Here is a 19,114-nt window from a genome sequence, read left to right on the forward strand (position 1 = left end):
TGGTGATGATGATGATGATGGTGGTGGTGATGGTGAAGTCATGATGAGGGAGGAGGAGACAGAGGTTCCACTAAGACCTGTAGGGTCAGTAGGAATTCAAGCAAGTAAAGGATGGAAACGTGGAAGAGTGAAAACCATTCCCGGTGGGCCCCAGCAGTCTGTTTTAACCAGCCCTCCATGTCTAAGGCACCTTAAAGTTTATGGACCTCTGAGCCTTGGCAAGCAGTGGATTTTAAGTCAGGGAATGACGTGATTGGATTTGCACTTTTACACATTGGTGGCCACATGAAGGATGGATTGGGAATAGGGGGACAGAAGGCAGGAAAATGGGTTAGGAATCTATGGTAGGGTCATGGTGGTGGGAATACGTAGAAAGGGAAACATGCATGATATGTGATAGCTGTGAATTAAAGGTAGTGGTCAACGAAGACAGACAAAGGGGATGTTTAGGAGACCTGAAGGAGGTAGAATTAACACGATTTAGCAATGAGATTTGAGAGTGATGCAGAGAGAGGAGGCAAGAGTGAGTCCAGAGATAGTGAACGCAGGGATTTGAATACCAATGACTAAAGAGTGCCTCTGTGGTCTTGCTGGGATGGGGCATTTGCCCCACCCCCTCCTTCAGTGGCCGCCAAGGTGACGGCCAGCTCAGATCGGCCTCTGTGCAGGAGGTCTGGCTCCCCGCTGGAATGCCCTGCTTCAGTGGTGTGCTGCTCTCCAGCCACACCCACCACCTCCCCCATGGCCCCCTGCTGCCAAGGGAGTCATTCCCCCACCCTCGGTTACTGCCACATAGGCTGATGAGTCACTCTCCTAGAACAGCCAATACACTCCTCTCTCCCACAGTCTGGGAGTTCTCCCAGGGACTGTCATCCCCATCCCCCCAAAAAAAACATTTTGACCTGCCCTTTGGTGCAAGCTCCTTTAGCAGAGCTGGCCAGCCACCCACTTCTCCAGGATCAAAGGCTCTGTGCTTCACAATTATACTCACTTTATGGCCCTGTGTAAATTTTAACTCAGATTATTCACATTATTTCTTTACTGCCCCTTCTCCAGTAGAAAGATTGTAAGAGGGAAGGTTTCAGTGGCAGCTGCAAGAATGACACATCTTTTCTCTAAAGTGGTGTTCCTCAAAGTGGGGTCCATGTACCACTTCCTGCATCAAAATCATTGATGTTTTGGTAAAAATGCGGACTCCTGTGTCTCACCACAGACCCACTGAAACACTGGGGGTTAAAAACCAGAAAGCCTATACTTTCAATAAACACCCCCCAAGTGATTTCTAAATTACCTATTCAAAAGAGATAGTGATGGCACTAGGAAAGCCTTTTGTGATATTTCTGACTTACTCCGCATTAGGGTGAACTGTGGTTCCTCCTAGTCTGCTAGGACACCCGCTGTAGAGTCTTCAATCAGTGTGACTGCTGTTCTCTTCAATCCCTTGAGGCATTGGGGGACAGCAGACAAATTAAACACACACACATAAAACAAGTCCAGCATCTCTACTTAAAAAGACAAAATAAAGGCACTCTCATATTGCAAATGATGATGTTAGGTCACTATTACAATATTCCTCCTTCAAAGACAAATTCACTGTGCTCTTGAATTCTAAATTGTGGAATCGACTCACCACCCATAAAACATCTTTTAATTGTTTCTCTTGGCTGGAGTAATGGATTTCTCCGAAGTTAGGTCCTCTCTTACCTTCTCCCCTTAAGCCAATGACTGACCAAGGTGGAACTGTGCTGGTGGAACTAAATTTGATACTGTGCAAAGTTAACTGAGCAGCTGATGCTAGTACAGGAACGTACCATCGACAAAGCACTTTGAACTCGAAGGAATGTGGAAGAGCAACAGGCACGTGGATTTGTAAAGAATTCTGAAAAATAAGCTAGTTGGGGGTTCCAGACCACTGGATTTGGTTTACTTGTGCAGCAAACACTCACCAAAGCCTGGACACAGCACTGATTGTGGGCTGAGGAGATATAAAGGCAGGATTCATACAATACAGCTGGCAAGATGAGACATGCACTTGACAAAAATTAAATACCAATACAAGGCAGTAAATCTTAAAGTGTGGCTGGACCTCAGATGCTGCCATTGTGCAGCGGAGATGGAGATCGCCAGGGCTCCTAAGGCCGACTTCAAAGTTTCCAGAAAGGAGCAATGATGCTCCAGGTGGAGGCCAGAGAGCTAAAGGCACAGCACCGGGAAGAGAAACAGCTAGTTGGAGGCAGTTAGTAAATAGGTCTGGATGAAACCTGCAACTAGGGCTGAGAATGGTAAAAGATGAAGTGCACGCTTCAATTCTAAACATTTACTGAATACTTATTATGTGTCAGGCACTATGCTGTGCACTTGATAGGTATTTTCTCGTTTAAATCTTACAACAATGCTGAGAAGTCAGAATTATTTTATGTTACATTTTAGCATGGGGAGAATGGTGCTCAGAGAGGTTAGGCAACTAGCCCAAAGCCACTCATTAGAAGAAAAGTTTGTATTTTCTTCGTTTTTTTTTTCTTTTTTCTTTTTCTTTTCCAGATTGTAATGAGATGCTTTAGCAGGGGCAATAAAGTAAGGCCAGAAAGTTGGGTACACTCTCCTGCCCTCATGGCCCATATCCTCTGCCAGGCAAAGACTACCTTTCTTGTCTCACTCACATGATCTTGGTAAGGGCACTAAGGCCAGGAATGGGGTGGGCCAATATTCCCTCTTTGACTCTCTTAGTCCTTCTGCTTTATGTTTGTTTTTTTTTTTTTTTTTTTTTTTTTTTTTTTGACATCCTTAATCAATATTTCTTAAAAAGCAGAAAATGGGTGAGAGTTTACCTACACTATGCTAAACATCTATAAGTTGTATAATCCTAGCTAGATTTAAGTCCAGCAGTGAGGAACAGAAAACTCCCTCAAAATGGTGTTTTTAAAAAGTTAGAAGTCCATTCCTCTCTCTTGTAAGGGCTATAAGGTGGCCTCATCAAACTTCACAGGGATCCAGGCTTCTTTTATCTTGCTCTTCCACCATCTTTAGTGTGCTGCCTCCTGAACTAAGAGGGCTGCTTGAGCACTGGCCATCACATCTACATTCTCACCAGCAGGAAAAGGAAAAGGGGAAGAAGGGATTGCTGTCTCAGCTTAAGGACCTTCTCTTGAAATTGACTACAACATTTCCATGTGTAACTCATTGTTCAGAATTTAGTTAAATGGAACATCTAGTTGCTGGTATACTCAGAAATGTAGCTTTTATTACAGGCCATCATGTGTCTGGGTAAGAATCCATGACTAGAAAAGAGAGAGGGACTAGATATTTAAGTAGACACACAGGAGTTTCTACCATAGACCTATTAATTTATTTGGTCCTTATTACAATACAATCCTATGAGTTGGATACTATGATTGTCCTCATTTTATGGATGAGGAAACTGAGGCTCAGAGAGGTTAACTTCTCCAAGGTCACACAGCAAGAAATGAAGGAGTTGTGACTGAACAGCTTTCAGCTGACTCCAACCCGGTGACCCTCCTGACAGCATGGAAATTGGATTAAACATTCATTAGTGCCTAGGCTATGAATGCTTTTTTTTTCCTCTTTATTTTTCTTAGGTAGGATGTAGATAAATCTTTATACTTTAATTCAGCTGTGAAAGAGTTAACTTTTTTTTCAAAGTAAGTGTGGCTAGGAAACCAAGGAGAAAAAGAAACCACAAGGTAATGAAATGGCTGGGCAGGGAGAGCACAGATTTAGTGTCCTGAGATAACTAACACTTAAGCCAAGGACTGGCTGGGCTGGTACAGCAGAGATGACGTGGAGGCCCAACCAAAAGGGCACACAGGCCTCTGTACCTTTCCTGGCCTTAGCCCAGGTGTCCTTGAACTTGTCTGGGGCATATTCATCAGCTGGATGTGCCGACTAGCTCGACTTTGTGAAATTTGGCTTTGATCTGGGCTAGTATCCGGGCCTGGGCCACGTCTCACTACCAGCTCGTGTCTGTCAGAGGCTTGACCCTGGCCCTGGCTGTTTATAAACCTGGGGTCCTAGTGAACCACCACCCTCCCCATGCCCAGGTCCAGGGGAAATCTCTACCTCGCAGTTTATTAGCATAGCCCAGGTGATTGAAACGACCCAGCCTAACAAACGTTCGAGACACAGTCAAACCCTTTTCCACCAAGACTTCCTATTTTCCCAGGTCCTTTCTGCAGATGATTCACCCACCTTCGACCAGGGGAATGGTTAACCAGAGAAAAGATAGTCTTAGTCCGTACGGTAGCAATGAGCTCTACAGAAATCTAGTTCTTTCATAACCTGCCTGATTCTCTCCCTCCCTCCCTCTCTTCCTTCCTTCCTTTCTTCCTTCCTTCCTCTACCCCTCTCTCTTCCTCCTTTCTCTCTTCTTTCCTTCCTTCGTACCTGCCTTCCTTCTTTCCTTCCTTTCTCTTTCTTTCATGCATTGCGTGCTGATTTCTCATCAGAAACCATAGAGCCAAGAAAGCAGTGGGATGACAGATTTAAAGTGCTGAAAGCAAAAACCTGCTACCTAAGAATTCTATATGTGGCAAAACTGTCTTTCAAAAGTGAGAGCAAGATTAGGACATTCCCAGAGACACAAAAGCTTGAGGGAGTTCAGTCACCACTAGACCGGCCCTATAAGAGATGCCAAAGAGAGTTCTACAAGCTGAAAGGAAAGCCTGTAGATCGACCCCCATGAAGAAATAAAGATCTCTCATAAGTGTAATGATGTGGCAAATATAAATGCCAGTATTGTTATATTTTTGATTTGTAACTCCACATTTTGCTTCCTACAGGATCAAACAGCAAATGCATAAAATGTAATGATGAATCAGTGGTTTCATATAATCATGTAATTTGGGACAAGAACTACCTTTTTAATAAAGGTGGGGAGATGGAGAGGTATTGGAACATAGATTTTGTATACTACTGAATCTGGGTATTGAAGCAAACGAAATTGTTATAGATTTAGGACATTAAATTTAAACCCCATGGTAACTACAAAGAAAACATTGGAGAATATACAAGTTCATAGAGACAGAGATAATCAAAAAAATCTTTTCTCTCTCTCTATCATCGACCTATCATCTATCAATCATTTATTTACCAATAATCTAATTTATCTATCATCTCTCTAATCCGTCTATCATCTTTCTCTATCTATCTGTGCTAAGGAAAACAAGGTTCAATGCATTGCCCAGCAGGAACTCTTCACCTAGTCCAGAAGGGAGTGGGTTCAGAAAAGGTTCCCTAGAGGTCATGGCACTGAAGTTGAGGGCCCCAAAACAAGTAGGTATGGAGACAGAGAAGTTCTCTAAAAGCAGAACAATTAATTCGCTGGTTCCTCCTGCAAACAGGCTGTCTTTTCTCCTGTGTCTGTGGGTCACCACCCTCTGCAAAGAAATAAATGTGTTTTGAGGCAAGGAAAGCCATCTCAAGATTTAAGCGAGCTCTGGATCACTCAAGTCTGCCTCACCGGTTAGTTCTAAGATTTTTGGTCTGTTTGCCCAGAGAAATGGTTTTTTTTAGACTCTTGTGCAGACAGTTTTCTCTTTGTAGAAGTTTTAGGCCTTTGTGGAGAGGAAATGTCTGTAATGAACCAAGTTTGTATGCATCCCCGTTCAGGCCTTTCAGTCTGGGAAAGTCTTGGCCTGCACTGTACACCTTCCCGACTTAGACACAAATAACTTTATCAGGCCCAGCCCCTCATAACCCTAAAAGTGAAACAAGAAAGGACTGCTGATTTCCTCTTCCTCCTGTGTACACAACTGTCACCCAGATTGGGTGTCTGTTTCTTGTACTCAAAAGAATAGACTCTTTGTTATCTCCCTTAATGTTGGAATAATTTTTATCCATATTGACTTGTTGATTTTCAAGTCATTTTCAGGGTTTACATTAAATTTTTGTATTCAGCACTCAGCAAAGATGTCACCAGTTGCATAAGAATCAAAAAAATCTTTTCTCTTTGTGCGATGTGCCATTGAAAAAACCCCAAAACACTAACAATTGCTCTATATCTGGAAAGAACCACATATGTGTCATGTATACTGAATTTGCCTTCTTTTTGGAATGTGGTGCCTTCCCACATCCTATCATCCAGTCTATAAGAAGGTATGCCAGGCTGGTATAAGAGCAAATGACACTAATTTTCTTTTCCTATCATCCAGGTAAACTGATTACTTCTCATTTAACAATTACTATTTAAAAAGATGTTTTAATCCATAACTTTTAGACAAAAGCTGACTGTCACTATTTTAGTTTCCTGGACTTCTCAAGCAAATACCACACATGGGTTGGCTTAAACAAGAAGGATTTCTTAGCTTATGGTTTTGAAGAAAGGTTAAAAGAAAGTCCAAATCAAGGTGATATCAAGGCAGTGCTTTCACCCCAAAGACTGTGGGGTTCTGGGGCTGGCTGCTAGTGATCCTTGGTCCTTAGCGTGTCACATGGCAAGTCACATGGTGGCGTCTCCTGGGCTCTCCATTCTCTCTCAGGTTCTGTTGATTTCAGCTTTTGGCAGCTTCCTCTGTGGCTTTCCTTTGTCTGTCTGAATTTTATTCTGCTTATAAAGGACTCCATAATGGAATTAAGTATACACGTTCTTAAGTAACCTCATCAAAAGTCCTACTTACAGTAAGTTCGCACCACTAGGAACAGATTAAATTTAAGAACATTTTCATGGTGTACATACAGCTCCAAACCACCATAGCCACCAAGAGTTTCGTATTAGGTAAGTAAAATTTACCATGATTATCTTAAGCATCTTTTGTTTCATTAAACAGATCTTTATCAAGTCCAGGTTACCTATACAGATTTATGATACGCCCTGCTGGGAATGGTAAGATATTGAAGACCTAAGTCATAGAAGACGTGGCCTTAGAAGCTTACAATCTGATGACCGTAATGGTGACTATTCACAGAGCAGATCATAGTGCCAAACCCTTTAGGGGCCCTTACACTAGTCGGAAACCCCATCTTCATGACCAGCATAGGCTTCAAAAAATTAGGTAGCTGTCCAAGGTCAAAGAGTTAGCAGATTATAGAAGCCAGAATTTAAACCCAGGTGTGTGTGACTCCAACACTCATTTCATTTTGTACTATGCTATACTGCCTCTCAATTTAGCCAGGGGTTTATCAGCCATGGTCTTATCAGGGGGCAGAAGCCAGAGCCACTATTTCAACAGAGAGAATTTAACAAAGATTTAATGATGAAGAAAGCCGTTGACTAAGAAACTGAAAGGGTGAAGAGAGAACTCTAAGATATCATGGAGGTAGCAACTGCAGGAAGAAGCAAAAACCCTTAGGGCTGAGCATACTAGGGGGAGAGGTTGCAATTATTAAAACCTGGAAACTTAGAAGACAGACCCATGGCACTGAAACTTGGGCCTCTGAGGAGTGGCTTGCTTGCTGGTGATGATGCCTCTGGGCTCAAAGGAGGAGCCCCACGGGGCTTGGATCCAGACTCTGAGAAGGGGGTGCTGGCTGGCTGGTGCTGGTATCTTGTGGGGAGAAGTGATGGAAATGGCTCTACAGGGCTTGGGAAGACTGCAAACTGGATTCTGATGCAGCTGGGGTGAAGAAGTATTGCTGGCATGATGCTCATAGGAGCAGGAGGCATTGTCAGTCCCTCTTCCTCCTTCAGCCTCACAGCCCCCCTCTAGCCTTCCTATTGGCAGAGCCTAACATGGGACCAGACGATGAAGGAAATATGGTTTGCAGAGATCCAACTCCAGCATCATAAGACAGAGTAGAGATGGGTGTCTGCTGGTTTGGATGTATTATGTCCCCCCAAGTGACATGTTCTTTCATGCAATCTTGTGGGGGGCAGAAGTTTTAGTGTTGATTAGGTTGGAATCTTTGGATTAGGCTGTTTCCATGGAGATGTGACCCACCCAACTCTGGGCAATACCTTTTGATTAGATTATGTCCATGGAGGTGTGGCCACACCCATTCAGCATGGGTCTTAATTAAATCACTTGAGTCCTATGAGAGCACACAGACGGAAGGAGCTCGCTGCTGCAGCCAAGAGGGACATTTTGGAGAACGCCATTGAAAGCAGACTTTTGCTAGCCCAGAGTTTGCCTGGGAGAAACTCAGAGAACACATCCAGATGCCTAAAGAGGAATGTCCTGGGAGAAAGCCATTTTGAAACCAGAACCCTGGAGCAAGCGGACACCAGCCACGTGCCTTCTGAGCTAACAGAGGTTTTTTGGACATGACTGGCCATCCTTCAGCATTGTCGATGCCTTTGTTTGGACACTTTTATTGCCTTAGGACTATAAATTTGTGACCAAATAAACCTCCTTTAAAAAAGCCAATCCATTTCTGGTATTTTTCATAGCAGTGGCATTAGCAAACCAGAACAGTGGGTTTAGAACTGAAAGACAATTTCTTAGCTGGCCCAGGTGGCAAGATATAAGAAAATATCATTGCAGGCACTTTATGATCATATCCCAGATGACTGCACGCACATTGTAAATACTGTAGAATTGAGATACCAGTTAATGTTTATGTATAGGTTCTTTCTGCTGGGTTTGGATATTCTTGAGAATAGGGATTAAGTCCTCTTCATGCCTCCATCCCCAACACCTTCCTGGTAATAGAAAGATGCTCATCAAGGGCTAGTTAAACAAAGGAATGACAACTCTATTGCTATGAGGTGTTACCAGGTAGTATGCATTTTGTTGCTGGAGTTTTTTGGGCCAGTTTGGAACCCTGGAGGCTATTCTGTTCCTTGTCTAGCCTTAGAAATGTGTAGGGTGGATGAGGTTTTTATTCCTAACGAGACAAGATTAAAGTGGTCGTCCCTCGGGCATGATGGAGTTACGGTCTGCCATGGGTGAGACTCTTCCAACCCAGGCTACCAGGATGGTGCAGCAGTATTTGGCAGAGCTTTTCTACACTGCTATTTTTTCCTCCTATTCCTTATAGGCCCTGCCTCCACCACCACAACCATTTTTTTCTCTCTGGTTTCTGTCCCTCCCTGAGTCTCACTATTGTTTTTTGCCCTTGGAATATACACATTTGCCTGAAGATATGGAAACAAACATCTCCCTAACCAGAGCACATGCTTAGATCTGGAATGAAGGAAGATTCAAGAGTCTGGACCCTGAAGTTCCTTTAGTACCCACCACAGATGATTCATGAGTTCTGGGAGCTGAGCACATCAGCTCTTTATCAGAGCACTGGAAGGGCACTTAGAGGTCTCCTGATTCAACATCCTCATTTTACAGATGCAGAAACAGATTCAGAGGTGGGGAATAACCATCTGTCCCAAACTGGATAGATGGTTAGCTAGTCAAGAGTATATTGCACAGTAGCCCATGCCTCTCTGCTTTCCTTTTCAGCAAATTTCAATTGAATACAAGCATTTCAATATAATTTATTTGATGCAAGGAACACAATTTTAGTACATTGCCTGCATCCTGAGTTGAGTTAAATTAAATATTTTTTTGGAAAATATCTGAGAGTAGTGGATTAGTTTCACCTTAAAGGTATAATGTATAAAATAATAGATAATACATAGTAGAGTATAGCATAGTATGATATAATATATTATAATATTTTATTCTAAATATGATTGCTGAATAATGCACACACACATCTAAATGTGTATTAGTAATTAAGGCAATAAGCACAATCTAAAGCCTTTGGAACTAGACTTTGCTAGTTAATATTTCCAACTAAATGTAAATTGTTAACATAAAGGGGCTTACTAAGGATTTCTTTTTGTTTAAGAATTCAACATAGATTAGCAAAAAATTGATACTTGGTGGTGGTTCAGTCAGTAGCCAAGGTTTGTTCCAATGTTTCATTTCATTTAAATCAGTGCTCCTGACAGGGACAAGCAGAAGTGACTGGCAGAGGGGAGGGGAGGGTCATCGGAAGTGTCTTAAGGCCCTGAGGGCAGCTGGGCAGCATCACCCTTCCTCCCGCCCCATTACTCAGAACTGTCTCCAGCACTCTCCTGACCTGGCCAAATTTAACTCTTTACTTGATCCTGGCATTGCAAGCCATTGCAATGCTTTTCATTGAAAAGCCATGGAAAGACAAGGCCGAATTTAGAAATTTCTTCTTGTTCCTCAAGCAGATTAACTTAAGCCCTTTGCCAGAATTAATTTTTACCCTTCTTGAATGGGTATAGTTGTGGGTTAATTAATGTATTATGCTTACTGAGAAATAATAGAATATGTCTAGTTTCCAAAAGATTTATGAATTTAAATCCTGAAGTACATATATAAAAAAAATAGGCTCTAATCCAGTCTGTTAGGAAAAAGAATGACCTTAAAATCTAATATTAATTTCTTTTTCCCTTGAGAAAACTGGGATATATAACCTAGAATAAATAAGATAAGAGAGAAAAGAAACTATTCAGAGTTAAAATAAATTTCTCACCACATCCTCCCCTGCTCTCTCCTTCCCAATGACATTCTTCAGTGTTTTGTATCCACAAAGACAAATATGTCTGTAGCTAAAACATTATTTGGAGGGCTAATGTTTTCTTCTCATTATAAAAGCAATAAAAGTTTATGGTAGAAATCTAGGAAATAACAAAATAACAGAAGGAGAAAAATAAGCCATCCATAATTGTACCACTCTGTTATCATTTTAGTAACTGTCCTGGATCAAAACAAGTATGTTTCACATTTTACACATGTTTTCTACAAAATGATTTGTAAATGTCCTATTTGGAAGCCTATGTTTTATTCTATTGTATGGATGCCTCATATTTTTCTTCGTTATTCTCTTCTTTTTTTTTTTTAACTACTATAGAGAACTCGGACATGAACATCTTGTGCATACAGCTTTTTCTGGTGAGGAAAGATTCCCAGAAGTGAGACTTTTCAATAAAAAAGTATAAACATTTCTAAGTCTCTCTATATATATTGCAAAATTTCTTTCCCAGAAGGGGGTTCTAATATCACAGTTCCTCTTACAGTGCATAAAAGTATCAGTTTCATGCACCCTTGCAGGCCTTGAGCATTTTCTCTTTTAGTTTTATAGAAACTGATTTGATGTCAAAAATAAAATGAAAAAGTTACCTGATGGTTGTTTTTCTTGATTGTACTTTTGATTATTAATAAAGTCAAATATTTTAAATAGATATATATTGGCTAAGAGAGAAGGAACTCTATCTCTTTTGCTTATTTTCTGAATCCCTAATGCTGAGAACAGTGCCTGAGATATAGAAGGCAACCAATGAATAATTTTAGAAGTGAATTTTCCAATTATGTCCTTTGCCCACCTATCCATTAGGAAACAGTGTTTTAATGGTAAGAAATTTGAAAATGATAAGATCTTATGTTGGGAAGACTAATAGTTTGTAAATTCAAATATAAGAAGCAGCATCCAAGTTACCGTCCTACATGTATGAGTTGGTTTACCATTCTAATTTTGAAGATTTGCATGGTCCTGAAGAGAGAATTGTGGAAAAAGAAGTCATTAAAACGAGTTTGTGTCGTAGATTGACCAAGAGTTATCTGTGCCTCATCTGTAAAACAAAACAAAATAAAACAAAAAGCAGCAGATTTGTCCTCTTTTTATCTTATGGGACTATTGGGACAATATAATAAGACAATTATAGATAATAATTAAAAGTAAAACCTTTGAAGTGCAAAAAGTCATACTTAAATACAAAAACAAACCAGTATTTCACTCCCAGAGTTTCTTTTGCAGGTCTCACTTTCATCTTTGCAAAAGGAAGGGGAGGAGGGGCAGGCAGGGATTTCATAGAACCACAGGACCTAACCTATGGTGAATGTACCATAAATATTAGTTGAATAAGTGTCATGGCCCAAGAGGACTTTTGGAGCCAAAGGACTAAAGAAAGCACTGGACACGTTCTGAGACATGAGCTTTTATTATGAGGCTTACCTACAGGTGGGGAAGTCGAGTCACGTTGCCCTGAAGTCAGGAGCTTCTCTGAATGGATTCAGATGCTGCTCTGAATGGCTGCATGTTCAGAGCACAACGTGGAAATAGTCTGCACTTTGGGGGGCTGAATAAGCTGGTTATAAGGGCTCCACATTCCAATGGGTATGAGAGAATAAGGCTGGGAATGGGGATCCTGCAAGGTAGGGAGGGGTTGATTGTAATCAACAGGGAGGAGGGGAGGATTATAGATTATCTTGTAGATAACAGTATCTCAGGGAGTCTCAGGGAGGAGGTAGTTTCGGGTACAGATTTAGCACCTAATATTACAAACCTTAACTGTCCTAGGTCAAGCAAACTGCTATGCATAGTCTTCAAGACACTTGAGGGCCTGGGGCTCCCACAATAAGTTATTTCCAAAGCTCTTGTTTGACTCCATGACTGAAATACCCCGTATGGTTGGGGAAAAAAAGTAATGAAAATGATTAATGAAAAGCAATTGTTGCTTGAAAATTTGAAGTGAAATTCAATTACAAAGAATTATCTCAGAATGAAGCTTTACTTTTGCCCTTTCTCCCAAAGGAAAGCTTTGATACAATACGCAGAAGTGTTCGTGACATATACAAAGGAAATACAGTGAAATCTTTATTTACTCTATACTTATTAGGGTAGCAAATTAGAAACAATCCAAATTCTCAACCATAGGAGAAGAGTTAAGCAAACTAGATTTATCTTAACATGGTGGAATGCTACATAGTCAACAATACCAAATATGTAATCTCTGTCAAGATACATGGAAATGTGTATAGAAAGTAATGGCAAGTGTAAAACAAAACACAAAGCATCTATACACACCCAGATTACAGACACATGAAATCATAATGAATATATGTTTTAAAAGATGAGAGAACTCACAATGAAGAAAGCAAGTAGATGTTCATGCTCATTAAGTTCTGTCTTTCCCCATATGAAACTGCCCAGCAGTATCAGTTTTTTTAAAGTAAAAAATTCCCATGGGTTCTGAAGCACGGCTCAACAGTCATCCTAAAACAGGATGGGTTCAAGATGTGGGGAATTATATAAATAACCAGAAAGAGTCCACAAAAGAAGCATCTTCTGTCCAGACTTGTCCATTGCTGGGCTTTTCCCTAGACCAAATAATGATTAATAGGCTGTATAAACAGTGTACCAGGTACCTGTATTTGGTTATGGATGCAGAAATTATTTATAGTTGCCTGAAGGCAATGTGGCTGTCTGGTATTTCTATGGGATTTTCTTGAGCTCAGAAAGAAAAAACAAAAAGTTTTGTTTTTATATTTTTTTTGTAAGAAGAAGAAAAACACATTTAGAAATTTATGCAGGTGTCTCTGGAGTGAACTTCTGTAAGGTAAAGGGAGTGGCATCTTTGCAGGTAGCCTGGAAAAAGAGGAAAAAAGAGACTCAAAATGTAAGCTGAATTTATGAACTTTGTGGGAGGAACCTTCACACAAACCACAAAATGTTGGCTTTTGACTAAGTTCCCAAAAGAAAAAGTCAGTTTCCTGTTTGCTTAGCATTATATTTTAATATCTCAAAAAGTCTTGGTTAGATAATTTTCAAGAACACATGGAAAAGTCTTGGCAATATCCCTCCACCCTCTCAAAATTGCAAAGAACAATGCAAATGAAAACTGATGCAGAAATCATTTCAATTGACCAAGGACAATACTCCATTTGATGTCCAAACTTTCTCTGGAGGTAATTTGCAACCACAATACTGGTAAAATAATGCTGAACAGCATTCTACAAATTTTAGGACAGAAACCAAAGACTCTTGAGACAAATAAGCCAGTCTATTATCTAAGATTAAATCTGACCAGTCTAGTAAAGTAGTAGTAATGATACAAATAATAGCTGAAAAAATTTTGAACACAGTCCATGCACACAATAATTGTACTTAACACGTCACATATTGTTGGAAACTGAATAAAGTCTACCACAAAAGGCACGTTCAGATCTCAATCCTTGGTCCTGTGGGTGTGAACCCATTTGTAAATAGGACCTTTGAAGATGTTATCAGTTAAGGTGCCCAAACTGAATGAGGGTGGGCCTTAATCCCATATGGCTGAAGTCCTTATACACAAAGGGAATTTTACACAGAAGGAGAAGCCATAGGAGCAGCCAGAAGCTGTAAGTCAACAGAATCTGGAGGAGAAAGGAAAAGACGCCACCTTGTGCACTGCCACGTTTCAGAAAAGCCAAGGATCAAGGATACTCAGCAGACAGCCCCAGAATGCCACAGTCTCTGGGAGAAAGCATTGCCTTGCTGACATCTCAATTTTGGACTCCTTCTAGCTTCAAAATTGTGAGCCAATAAATTTCCATTGTTTAAGGCAATCCATTGTATGGTATTTGTTTTAGCAGTCTGGAAACTAAAACGTATATATTAACTCATTTAATCCTAACAGCAACATTAGATGCTTGGGAAAATATGGTAAATTATCCAAAGTCACAAGCTAGCAAGCATTAGAACCAGGATTTGAACACATTTGTCTGATTACTAGGGCTGAGCTCTTAACCACTAAGATATACTGCTTTACTGATGCACCCTCATACAAATTGAATTGTTTTTACCACTTGACTAGTGTGTGCATGCATTATTATTTGTGGGTTAATAAATGGAAAAGTGCTATGAAACAATGCAGTAGTTGCATGATTTTACATACAATAAATATTTCATTACATGGCCCTCTAGTAGAATGTTTTGGGAAGCACATGCCTGCCAGTTCTTAACCCACAAGTAGCCTAAACTCTGTCATGCATCATCCTAATTTTCTCAGTCTCCTAAGATTGTAAAACCATAGCAAAATTGATCAAGAATAAAAGAGAGAGAACACAAATTACAAATATCAGCAATGAAAGAAGGAATAGCAACAGCAAGTCGACAGATACTAAAAGAATAAAAAAGATATTATAGAAAATTGCTTGCAATAAATTTGACAATTTAGACTAAAATTTTTTCTTAAGAAATACAATTTAATTTTCCCAAACTGGCACACAATAAAATAGGATATTTGAGTAGCTCTATATCTATTAAAGAAATTGAATTTTTGTGTAAAATCTTTTCACAAAGAAAAATCCATATCATTTCCTGGTTGAATTATAACACCAGTACATTTAAGGAAGAAACACCACAAATCTCAGATAAACTCTTTCAGAAAACTTGTTTTATGAAACCAGTATTTCCTGATATCCAAACCTGACAAAAACATTAAAAATAAAATTATGATCAATATTTTTTATGAATAGTCTTAACAGAATGTTTATAAAGTTAACCCAGTAATATATAAAAAAGAGTAATTCATCACAACCAAGTCAGATTTATCCCAGAATGCAAGGTTAGTTTAACCTTTTAAAATCAATGTAATAAGTAATCAATAGACACAGAAAAATCATTTGACAAAAGTTACATCCATCCAAGATACAGACTCTCAGAAAATTAGGAATGGAAAAGAACTTCCTCAAATGACAATGGGCACCTGCAAAAAAACCTACCTGTAGTTTCATACTGTTCTGGTTTGCTAACGCTGCCATTATGCAAAATACCAGAAATGGATTGGCTTTTATAAAGAGAGTTTATTTGGTTACAAATTTGGAATTCTAAGACCATAAGTCCAAACGAAGGCATCAATAAGGGGATACCTTCATTGAAGGAAGGCCAATGGCATTTGGAACACCTCTGTCATCTGGGAAGGCACATTGCTGGCATCTGATCTTTCTTTGTTCCCAGGTTGCATTTCAAAATGGCATTCTTGAAAATGTCTCAGGGTCCTCTCTTAGCTTCTCCAGGGCAAACTCTGGGCTTCATCTTTTAGCTTAGCATCTCCAAATGTCCTTTCTGCATCTCCAACCATCTCTAAGTGTCAGCAAGCTTCTGGGTCTGTTCCTAGCATCTCTGTCAGCTCCCAAGCGTCTCTTAAAGGACTCCAGTGATCTGATTAAAACCTATCCTGAATGGGCAGGAAATAGCTAATAAAAATTTCACCTACATTTGGGTGAGTCACATCTCCATGGAAAGAACCTAATCCAAATATCCCACAAGATTGGATTGAAACATGGCTTTTGGGGGGACAAAATATATACAAACCAGCACACATACCTAATATTGCAGTACTGAATGCTTTTCTTCCAAGATCAAGAACAAGGCAAGAATGTTGGGTCTTATGGCCTTGAATTAACATGGTACTAAAGGTTGAAGCCAGTGCAATAAGGCAATGAAAACAAATTTATAAGAATCAGAAAAGAATTAGTAAAACTGATTATATTTGAAGATGACCATGTTTATGCATTGGAAAATTCAATATTGTTAAGATGTCAATTTTCTCCAAATTGATCATAAGTACAATACATTACCAATCATAATCCCACCTGGAGTTTTGTAAAAATTGATAAGCTATTTCTAAAATTTACATGGAAATACAAAATAGCTAAATATTTAAAGTGATTTTTAAAAAAGAAGAGCAAACTTTAACCACCTGACTTCAAGATATTCTTTAAAGCTATAATAATCAAGACAGTGTAGTACTGGGACACATAAGTTAATGGAAAATACCAGAGATCCTAGAAATGGACCAATACTTAAATGGTCATTTAATTTTTGCAAAGATATCAAAACAACCCAATAAGGAAAGGGAAATAGTTTCACTATATTATGTTATAAAAAATGAATATCTATATGGAAAAATTAAAAACTTCTGCTGACCAAAGATATAATTAAAATATGAATGCGAATATGTCAAATTCCAAGAAAATATTTACAACACATGTATCTGACAAAGGACTTGTATCCAGAATACATTAAAGGACCCTCTCAATAAAAACAAACAAACAAACAATCCAAGTAAAATGGGCAAAGATTTGATCAGACTTTTAGCCAAAGAAGATACATTAATGGCCAATAAGCACATAGAAAAGTGCTGAATATCATTTGTCATTAGGGAAATGCAAATTAAAACCACAATGAAATACCACTACATAACCACCAGAATGGCTAAAATTAAAAGGAATGACACCATTGGATATTGACAAAGATGTGGAGCAACTTCATTCTTGCATATTTTTGATAGGAGTGTAATATGCTACAATAATTTTGGAAAAGGTCTGACAAGTTTTTTATAAAGGTAGAAGTACATCTACCCAATGACCCAGCAATTCCACTCATAGGTATTTGCCCAAGTGTATTACTTTTCTGTGACTGTAATAACAAATCACCTCAAATTTCATGGCTTAAAACAGCATACATTTATTATCTTACAGTTCTGGAGGCCAAAAGTCTGATTCAGATCTCACTGGGTTAAAACCAAAGTGTCAACAGGGCTGCATTTCTTCCTGGAAGCTCTAGGAAAGAACCCATTTCCTTGCCTTTTCTAGCTCATACAGGCTGCATCTTTGGCTATGGCCCCATTCCTCCTTCTTCAATCAGCAGTGGCATGCTGAGTCCTTTTCACATCTGCTTCCATTGCCACATGTCCTTCTCTGACTCTCCTCTTCAGCCTTCCTAGTCCACTTTCACAGAATGATGTGATTACATTGGACCCATCTTGATAATCCAGGATAAATTCCCGATGACAGGGTCCTTAACTTATTCACATCTGCAAAGTTTCTTTTTGCCATGCATGGTAATGCATTTATAGACTCTGGGGTCTAAGACATAGGCATCTTTGAAGGGTCATTATTTTGCCTCCTTACCCTGACCTCAGGACTCCAAAATATTTGTGTGCAGCCGACATGCAAAGCACATCTACCCCATCCCAAGATCCCCCCCAAATCTCAAGCCATTACAGCACCACTCACAGTCCAAAATCTCATTTATGTCTCCTTACCTCAAAAGTCCCAAATTTCAACATTTAAATCATTTAGATTAAGTATGGGTAAAGCTCTGAGTATGGCCCAACACAGGACAAAATTCCTCTCCATTGATGGGCCTGTGAAGATACAAAACAAGTTGTTAGCTCCCCAAGTACATGGTTAGTAAGCATAAGATAACAGATTCAGACATTTCCATTTAAAAAGGGAGAAAATGGAAGGAATAAAGGAATGACCTGTCCCACACAATTTTTAAACCCAACTGAACAAACTCCATTAAGTTTCAAGGCCTGGGAATAATCCTCTGTGACTCTTGGCTCTGCCTTCTGAGCTGAAGGCTCCACTCTGATTCATCTTTCCTTTCTTAGGAAAGATAGCATGTGCTTGAGCTGAGTAGTCTTATCAGCCTGTTACCTGCCTGTAGGATTTTCAAGATCTGACCGTCTTCTTTCATTTCAGACTCTCTTGATCTCTTTTAGCCCAAGCAGCAGTGTTTCTGCTCATTTAAATTTCGCAGGCACCTTGTGAGTCTCCTGCATATGTCACACACATTCACTCCATTAAACAAGAGGCTCCTCCAGGGACATTTCCTAGATAATACCACCTCTATTTTTGACTTCTGCTGAGGTGGCTGAGGGGATCCATAAGCAACATGCTTAATCTCTTCAAAGAGACTTTTGTATGACTGAAGGCTCTGATCTTTTGCTCTTCCTGAGGTATTAGCAAAAAGTTGTCTAGCCACACCTTCAACATTTTCTCTGGAGCACACTTTCCTGATATTTAGCATCTATCGCAATTTGGATAGGCTGAGAATTTTCCAAATCAGCAAGTTCTGGGTCTTTTTAATTTTTTTATTTAATAGTTTTCTCCTCGACTTATCTCTTTCCTCTCATATTTCATTATAAACAACAATAAGAAACCAGAATGCATTTTCGACACTTTGCCTGCAAAGCTCTTCAGGTAATGTACAATTTCATTGTTCACAAACTCTGCTTTCCGCACAATGGCAGGACAGAATTTCACTAAGCTTTCTGCCACTATAAAATAAGGGTCAGCTTTCTTCTAGTTTCCAATAACATTTTCTCATTTCCTTCAGAGCCCTCACCATCAGGACCTGTAAAGTCCATATTTCTGCTAACAGTTTATTCATGACAATATAGTTATTCTCTAAGGCAATTCATGCATTCACCACCAAGCTCCTTGTTTCTTTCCGAACTCGCAGCAGAACAACCTTTAACCTTCACTTTTCTACTAATGGTCTGTTCAAAGCAAACTAGGTGTTTTCTATGATGATCTTCAAATTTCTTCCAGCGTCTTCCCATTGCCCAATCCCAAAGCCACATCCACATCTTTAGGTGTTTGTCACAGCAGCATCCCACTTCCTGGTAACAAAAGCTATT

Source organism: Choloepus didactylus, chromosome 3, assembly GCF_015220235.1.
Source record: "Choloepus didactylus isolate mChoDid1 chromosome 3, mChoDid1.pri, whole genome shotgun sequence".
NCBI classification, from domain to species: domain Eukaryota; kingdom Metazoa; phylum Chordata; class Mammalia; order Pilosa; family Megalonychidae; genus Choloepus; species Choloepus didactylus.